Below are 9,260 nucleotides of genomic sequence, written 5' to 3'. Positions count from 1 at the left end.
TGTAACTGAGTTTCTCAAGTCCTGGCAACATCCTTGTAAACCTTCTCTGCACTCTTTCAACCTTATTTATATCCTTCCTGTAATTTGGTGACCAAAACTGAACACAATACTCCAGATTCAGCCTCACCAATGCCTTATACAACCTCATCATAACATTCCAGCTCTTATACTCAATACTTTGATTAATAAAGGCCAATGTACCAAAAGCTCTCTTTACGACCCTATCTACCTGTGACGCCACTTTTAGGGAATTTTGTATCTGTATTCCCAGATCCCTCTGTTCCACTGCACTCCTCAGTGCCTTACCATTAACCCTGTATGTTCTACCTTGGTTTGTCCTTCCAACATGCAATACCTCACACTTGTCTGTATTAAACTCCATCTGCCATTTTTCAGCCCATTTTTCCAGCTGGTCCAAGTCCCTCTGCAGACTCTGAAAAGCTTCCTCACTGTCTACTACACCTCCAAACTTTGTATCATCAGCAAATTTGCTGAACCAATTGACAACATTATCATCCAGATCATTGATATAGATGGCAAATAACAATGGACCCAGCATTGATCCCTGTGGCACACCACTAGTCACAGGCCTCCACTCGGAGAAGCAATTCTCTACTACCACTCTTTGGCTTCTTCCATTGAGCCAATGTCTAATCCAATTTACTACCTCTCCATGTATACCTAGCGACTGAATTTTCCTAACTAACCTCCCATGCGGGACCTTGTCAAAGGCCTTACTGAAATCCATGTAGACAATATCCACTGCCTTCTGTTTATTCTCTTTCCTGGTAACCTCCCTGAAAACTCCAATAGATTGGTCAAACATGACCTACCACACACAAAGCCATGTTGACTCTCCCTAATAAGTCCCTGTCTATCCAAATGCTTGTAGATTCTGTCTCTTAGTACTCCCTCCAATAACTTACCTACTACCGACGTTAAACTTACTGGCCTATAATTTCCCGGATTACTTTTCGATCCTTTTTTAAACAATGGAACAACACAAGCCACTCTCCAATCCTCTGGCACCTTACCTGTAGACAGCAACATTTTAAATATTTCTGCCAGGGCCCCTGCAATTTCAACACTAGTCTCCTTCAAGGTCCGAGGGAACAATCTGTCAGGTCCCAGGGATTTATCCACTTTAATTTTCCTCAAGACAGCAAGGACCTCCTCCTTTTTGATCTGTACAGTTTCCATGATCTCACTACTTGTTTCCCTTAATTCCATAGACTTCATGCCAGTTTCCTTAGTAAATACAGATGCAAAAAACCTATTTAAGATCTCCCCCATTTCCTTTGGTTCCGCACATAGCCGACCACTCTGATCTTCAAGAGGACCAATTTTATCCCTTACAATCCTTTTGCTCTTAATGTACCTGTAAAAGCTCTTTGGATTATCCTTCACTTTGACTGCCAAGGCAACCTCATGTCTTCTTTTAGCACTCCTGACTTCTTTCTTAAGTATTTTCTTGCACTTCTTATACTCCTCAAGCACCTTATTTACTCCCTGCTTCCTATACATGTCATACAACTCCCTCTTCTTCTTTATCAGAGTTGCAATATCCCTTGAGAACCAAGGTTCCTTATTCCTATTCACTTTGCCTTTAATCCTGACAGGAACATACAAATTCTGCACTCTCAAAAATTTCTCCTTTGAAGGCTTCCCACCTACCGATCACATCCTTGCCAGAGAACAACCTGTCCCAAACCATGCTTTTTAGATCCTTTCTCATTTCTTCAAATTTGGCCTTCTTCCAGTTAAGGACCTCAACCCTAGGACCAGATCTATCCTTGTCCATGATCAAGTTGAAACTAATGGTGTTATGATCACTGGAACCAAAGTGCTCCCCTACACAGACTTCTGTCAATTGTCCTAACTCGTTTCCTAACAGGAGATCCAATATTGCATCCCCTCTAGTTGGTCCCTCTATATATTGATTTGGAAAACTTTCCTGAACACATTTTACAAACTCTAAACCATCTAGACCCCTAACAGTGTCGGAGTCCCAATCAATATATGGAAAATTAAAATCCCCTACCACCACAACTTTATGTTTCCTGCAGTTGCCTGCTATCTCTCTGCAGATTTGCTCTTCCAATTCTCGTTGACTATTGGGTGGTCTGTAATACAATCCCACTAATGTGGTCATAGCTTTCCTGTTTCTCAGCTCCACCCATAAGGACTCAGTAGACAAGCCCTCTAATCTGTCCTGCCTGAGCACTGCTGTAATATTTTCCCTAACAAGCAATGCTACTCCCCCACCTTTCATTCCTGTGCCTCGATCACATCTGAAACATCAGAACCCTGGAATATTAAGCTGCCAGTCCTGCCCCTCCTGTAGCCAAGTTTCACTAATTGCTATAACGTCATAACTCCACATGTCAATCCACGCCCTCAACTCATCCGCCTTCCCCGCAATACTCCTAGCATTGAAATATATATACACCTCAGAAGATTTTTACCACCACTCACAACCTTTCTATTAGCGGATTTGCTTGAACTTTTAAAATCATTTATTTTCACCCCAGCCACACTGTCAGCTCTGGCACTCTGGTTCCCATCCCCCTGCAAATCTAGCTTAAAGCCTACCCAATAGCACTAACAAACCTCCACTGTGGGTTAAACTGCGTAGAAAGTGTTCAGCAAAGCTGCTTCTCCGTTTGAGAAAATGAATGAAAAAGAAAACTGGAAATGATGGTTATCTGAAATGAAGTAAGAAAATGCTGGACGTACTCAGCAGGCCGGGGAGAGAAAGTTAATGTGTCAGGTTGATGACTACTTATCATCAAACATATTTTCAAGAAGCCAAACATATTTTTCAAAATTACAGGAAGGGATAATGCAGTAGGAAACTGATTAAGTATAGTCTTATGGAAAGTTGGAATAGGTTTGAGAGGCTGAGTTGCCAAGTGGCCCATTCCTTTTACTTTCTATGTTCAAAATCTGTATGGTGCTACTGACAACCAAGAGAGGGTGGAGTATTGATGGAGAGTGAAGAATTGAGTTAACATTACAGGAAAATGAACTTTAATCAGAACAAGTTGGGTTTGATACAGATTGGATGAGCTGGTGTCCTGAAATCATTGAAATAATTGTTGGATTTTGACAGCTGAAACACCCCATTCTGAAGATCAGATACATTGCCTTGAACTTGCTTAGTGCCCTTTTCCTTAGAATAGTGATTCCATGAAGTAAAATGTCAGCGTTCATTTGTACCCCAGCAAACATTCACAGTATTACCGGATGGTTCTTAGTACACTTGCCTCTGACTGACATCAGAAAGTAACTGGATTTTTTACATCTTTCTATGATCTTTCTATCTTCAAGAAGTGGTGCTGCAAGAAGGTGACATCCATCATTAAGGGCAACCTTGAGTTTCATCTCTCAAAACGCAGCCACAAAACAAAGAAAACCAAAATAACCCATTAAAAATTGAGAAAAATATCTTGAAAGGGTGGGGAAGTAGGTTTAATAGTAACTTTCAAAATGGACTAGGAAGTACTGTAAGTTCATCTTGAAGATGCCAGAATGGTGGAGTTGTGGTACATCAGTTGCATTTTCAAAGTGTTGGCAGAACTAGGATGGGCTGAATAGCCTGCTGACTGAATTTGTAGACAATTGAGGACATAAAGCCAAAGAAGTACAGTTGTTTTATTTTACGAGTGAGGGGAAGTGATGAGTGTTGGTAGGTTCTGTGGAAAAGCAGGTTGCTCTTTTGTTTGCAAGACTTGATTGATATCTAACCCAGGGAGATATTATTACCACTCCTAGTTATAAACATACCCAAAGAAAATGAGTATAAATAGTTTCTATCCAGTTCCTAAAGTTCAGGGAATAGATTTTTGTTTTTTTTTGCCTAAGCATAACATGGACACTGAAGAATGAATGTATGTGATTTGCATTGAACAGTTTCCATATCAGGTAACCACAGCTGACTATTTCCATAATGCCAGTTAGCCAGCTGGGTGGCAAATTCACAGTAGACACTATTACCTGCCATTAAACTGAACGTTTAAACTAATGTTTGTAATAATGTTTGAAGTGGAAAATGAAGGTATAGGACAGTACTTTCCAGCACAGTTTTAATCATTTTTGGATGATTTGATTTCTAAGGTAAGTTAAGGTTTTTTTTTCATAAGTCTGTTATTTTTTACTGTGTTGACAAGTTATACATAAGGCTTGTGGTTCTTAGTTGTGGGAATTTGGGAAGAGAAAGAATAGCACATAATTTTAAGAAGCTACCGATGGATGAGAATGCACAGAGGTCTGTAATTATATTTTAACCTGCTTATGGAATACTCTTTTTTCCTCAGTCAGAAAATAATGTAACGTATGCTCCTAAGTGATGGAACACACCATTTTACCAGTCACAGAATAATTAGGGTGTAACTCCTAGTAAATAATAAAAAGAACTATTAACAGAACAATTCATTCCAGCAGGAAATCCTTTAATTATTCACTAGCAGTCAGAAAAATATCGGAGCAGGACAGATTGTAAATTATTAACTCATTCCACTCACGTTATTCATTCAGTATTTGATTCAAATCCATAATTGGTGATACACATTGCATCCAGATTGTGTTTATTTATTTTTCTTTATTTCTACATTTTTATAAGTTAACTCATTTTCTTTATTATTGGATTGTCTAAATTTCACATGTACTTTGAAAAACATTTTGAGAACAGTGAATGACACAATCACAGTGCAAGTCATCATCTGATAGATTATTCTCATTATATTCATGGAATGAAACAGTGATTCTAAGTTTGGGGAAATATTCCTTTGGATGCTGGGTGCATGGAATTCAATTGCCTAACGACCAATATTGACAATGCACTACAGCCAATAGAAGAAAATCCTGCTTGCTATAATTTTCCAATTTAAAGCTGATGCTCCAAAATAGGTAATTTCCATCAAGAATATTTTTTATGGATGGTAAATTTCATTCATGTTCAGAATATGATGGTAATATGGAGGGGAAATCGAAATGGGTGATGAATGCAGGACCGAAGGTGTTATATTTGGTTGCATGCACCATATGGAATAACGTAGATGATCTTGTACTGCAGTTAGAGATTAGCAGGTATGACTTTGTGGGCATTACTGAGTAGTGGCTGAATGAAGATCACAGCTGGGAGCTGAACATCCAAGCGTATATATTGTATCAATAGGACGGGCAGGTAGGCAGAGTGGGAAGGGGGGTGGCTCTTCACCCCAAAGATGAAGAAATATTTAAAAGGGAGGGGGAGCTAACTGTGGCTGACAAGAGAAGTCGAAGACAACATAAAAGTAAAAGAGAGAGCGTATAACAGAACAAAAATTAGTGGGAATTAGGGGATTGGAAAACTTTTAAATACCACCAAAAGGAAACTAAAAAAAAATGGAGAGTAAAGATGAAATATGAAGGTAAACTAGCTAATAATATCAAAGAGGATGCCAAAAGGGTTTTTTTCCAGATATATAAAGAGTAGAAGAGAGGAGAGAGTGTATATTATGCCGGATATTACGCTGGAGAGGTCTTAATGGGAGACAAAGAAATGATAGATGAATTTAATAAGTAATTTGTGTCAGTCTTCACAGTGGAAGACACCAGCAGTATGGTAGAAATTTGAGAAAGTCAGTGGGCAGAAGTGCGTGTAGTTGCTAAATTTCTATAGATATACCGTGGAGAGCATTCTGACAAGCTGCATCACTGTCTGGTATGGGGGGAGGGTGGGGTGCTTCTGCACAGTACTGAAAGCAGCTGCAGTAAGTTGTAAATCTAGTCGGCTTCATCTTGGGTACTAGCCTACAAAGTGCCCAGGACGTCTTTAGGGAGTGGTGTCTCAGAAAGGCAGTGTCCATCATTAAGGACCCCCAGCACTCAGGGCATGCCCTTTTCTCACTGCTACAATCAGGTAGGAGGTACAGAAGCCTGAAGGCACACACTCAGCGATTCAGAAACAGCTTCTTCCCCTCTGCCGTCCGATTCCTAAATGGACATTTAACCTGTGAACACTACCTCACTTTTTTAATATATATTCTGTTTTTTGCACAATTTTTAATCTATTCTATATATATATACTGTAGTTGATTTACTTAATTATTATTATTATTATTATTTTCCTTCTTCTATATTATGTATTGCATGGAACTGCTGCTGCTAAGTTACCAAGTTTCATGACACATGCCAGTGAAAATAAACCTGATTCTGATTCTGATTTCTGATTTCTGATTTCTGATTTCTAAGAAGCAGGTTCTTGGGAAGTAGAAATGTCTAAAGGTAGGTAAGTCACCTGGGTCAGATAGAATACACCCCAGGTTCTGAAAGGGATAGCTGAAGAGATTGTGGAGGCATTAGTAATGATCTTTCAAGAATCAATAGATTCTGGAATGGTTCCAGAGGATTGGGAAAATTGCAAATGTCACGCCAGTCTTTCAGAAGGCAGGGAGGCAGAAGAAATGAAATTATAGGCCATTCACCTGATTTCAGTGGTTCAGATGTTCGAATCCATTATTGAGGATGTGGTTTCAGGGTACTTGGACTGCTGGAAAATTACATGATAAAGTAGGCCAAGGTCAGCATAGTTTCCTTAAGGGGGGTGCAGCCTCAGAATAGAAGGATATCCTTTTAGAATGGAGGTGAGGAGGAATTTCTTTAACCAGAGTGTGGTGAATCTGTGGAATATTTTTGCCACAGATGGCTGGGGAGGCCAAAGCATTGAGTGTATTTAAGCTGGAGGAGAAACGTCCTTGATCAGTCAGAGCATCAAATGTTATGTGGAGAAGGCAAGAGAATGGGGTTGAGAGGGTTAATAAATCAGCCATGATGGAATGACAGACAGACTCAATGGACCTAATCTTGCTCCTATGTGGCTGTAACATATGTTGTTCCATCTATGTGGGTGGCAACATACAAGGTGCTTCTGATAACACTTGTAGAACATCCTGAGGTGGACTTGTAGCTCACAGGTGTGTTGTAGCCTTCAAACAACAAATTAGTTCTTAACTAAAGGACTGAAAGATACTTCAGCATTTGTTGAGCATCTCTGCAGTACTTTGCTTGGAAGTCTGAGGTGTGCACCTTCCTTCTGCTCTTCACTTTTCTGATTGTTGATTGTCAGTTGTAACCTCAAAACCTGTTCCAACTTGCTGTTGATGTTTTTGGTGAATTCCCAATTATTCTTACAGTTCTGTTTCTTATCTTCACTGCTACCTTCTGTGAACCTTTCTCCTGATCCTGTGAAACACTCCCCCTTCTCTGAATGGCTTCCTCCGTAGTCTCCACAATGGCAATGAATTCTCAAGATAGGGATTCTTTTACCGTGCACAATGTCTTAGACCTCACATGTAATGGAATATCAGAGGCACTTTAGTAACTGATGCAGTGGATGCATTTGGCCATATTTAGCCTGTGGCATATGATTCAAGAGTTCATGGAGAGCCCCCAGCAAGCCCATTTTTTGTTATCTAACTAACCACATACTTATGAAATGCTTTAATGTTCAATTAAGTTGTCTGCTAATCCTTTCTTATAAACATCATCTAAATCCCAGTATTAAGTTTTTCAGCTCTCCACTGTGCTTCCCATAAATGACCCAGTTATTAATTGGAAGTCATTCTGGACACTTGTATAAATATGTTTTTTCCTAGTTTGTTTTGGATTTTATTTCCATTTTTCATTCATGGCCCAGTAACTATGGATGTTACACACTTTAAAAAAAATGCCTGTTTTCTACTCATCTTTTGCCCGAATGTCTACCATTGCATCATTACCTGCCATACTCTGCAATTATCTTTTCTAATCTAATAGTGCTGAATTCCATCTTAAATTATTGAATTATCTATTTTCCATTGAAGCATTTTTATTCAAAGATTCAAAGGTACAATTTAATGTCAGAGAAATGTATACAATATACATTCTGAAATGCTTTTTCTTCACAACCACCCACGAAAACAGAGGAGTGCCTTAAACAATGAACGCCAGTTAAATGTTAGAACCCCAAAGTCCCTCCCAGCTTCCCTCCCTCCCGCGCATAAGCGGCAGCGAGCAACAATCCCCCCTCCCCCCACCAGCAGAAAAAAGCATCAGCACAACCACCGAGCACTCAAGCTTGAGCAAAGCAATAGCAAAGACACAGACTTGCATTTACCCCAAAGACTTCGCATTTCACCCAGCAGTCAATGTACCACAGGTTCTCTCTCTCCCTAATAAGGGAGAAGGAGGTGTCTCCATTTTCCCAGCGAGTGGGGAGACATAACAGACAACTTGCTGGTTTACGATGTTAAAAGTCCACCACGTCGCTTTTTTCGAGCTCTGTACCCAAAAAACTGGGCACACGACTGCCGATATTCCGACTCCCCCAACAACACACAGGTCTCCTGTCACAGCACCGACCCTCGATCTGCCCATTTCCAGAGCCCGGAGATCCCATGCTTCTGAATCCGAGCCAGACTCTTAGGCCGAGTCTTTGGCGTGCCAAACAGCAACGGTTGGTTGTGAAACCCTGAGAGCAGGTTACGTTCCCGCAAGGAATCGTAGTCAACGTGTAACTCCAGGTCAGAGTCTTCAAAAGAACCCTGAAAGGGAAAAATAGAGATATTAAAGCTGGAAATGGAGCTGTTTCTGAAGATGCAAACAAAGGAGTTGCTGTTAGGTGTCATTAACCTTCCTAAGCTCTGCCTTCCTTGCTGTAGATATCTTCTGGTATCTTTCCATAATTGCTCTAAACTGAATTTTATTGTGGTGACTGATGGTTTGATAATCCATTCCTGTAACAGTTTCCCTATTGCATATTCTTGAACTATATCCAACACTTCTCCCTTCCTTGTTGGAACTTATAGACTGAAATTGTTCCTGTTATCGTTCATTCGTTATATACCGTGTTGTAGGTCATGGGTGATCATAGTCTTTCCATGACTATGATTGTTCTTGGCAAGTTTTTCTACAGAAGCTGTTACTGCATCATTGAGTGTGTGCCTTCAGGCTCATGCACCTCCTTCCTGATGATAGCAAAGAGAAGAAGGCATGACCTAAGTGTTGGGGGTCCTTAATGATGGATGCTCCTTGAAGATATCCTGAATACTATGGAGGCTTGTGTCCAGGACGGAGCGAACTAAATTTACAACTCTCTGCAACTTATTTTGATCTTGTGCAGGAGCCCCTCCATACCAGACGATGATGTTGCCAGTTAGAATGCTGTCCACGGTACAGTTGTAGAAGTTTGCAAGTATCTTTGGTGGCATACCAAATCTCCTCAAACTCCTAATGAAATA

Source organism: Mobula birostris, chromosome 24 (assembly GCF_030028105.1).
Source record: "Mobula birostris isolate sMobBir1 chromosome 24, sMobBir1.hap1, whole genome shotgun sequence".
Classification (NCBI taxonomy): Eukaryota; Metazoa; Chordata; class Chondrichthyes; order Myliobatiformes; family Myliobatidae; genus Mobula; species Mobula birostris.
This window is presented reverse-complemented; position numbering follows the sequence as displayed.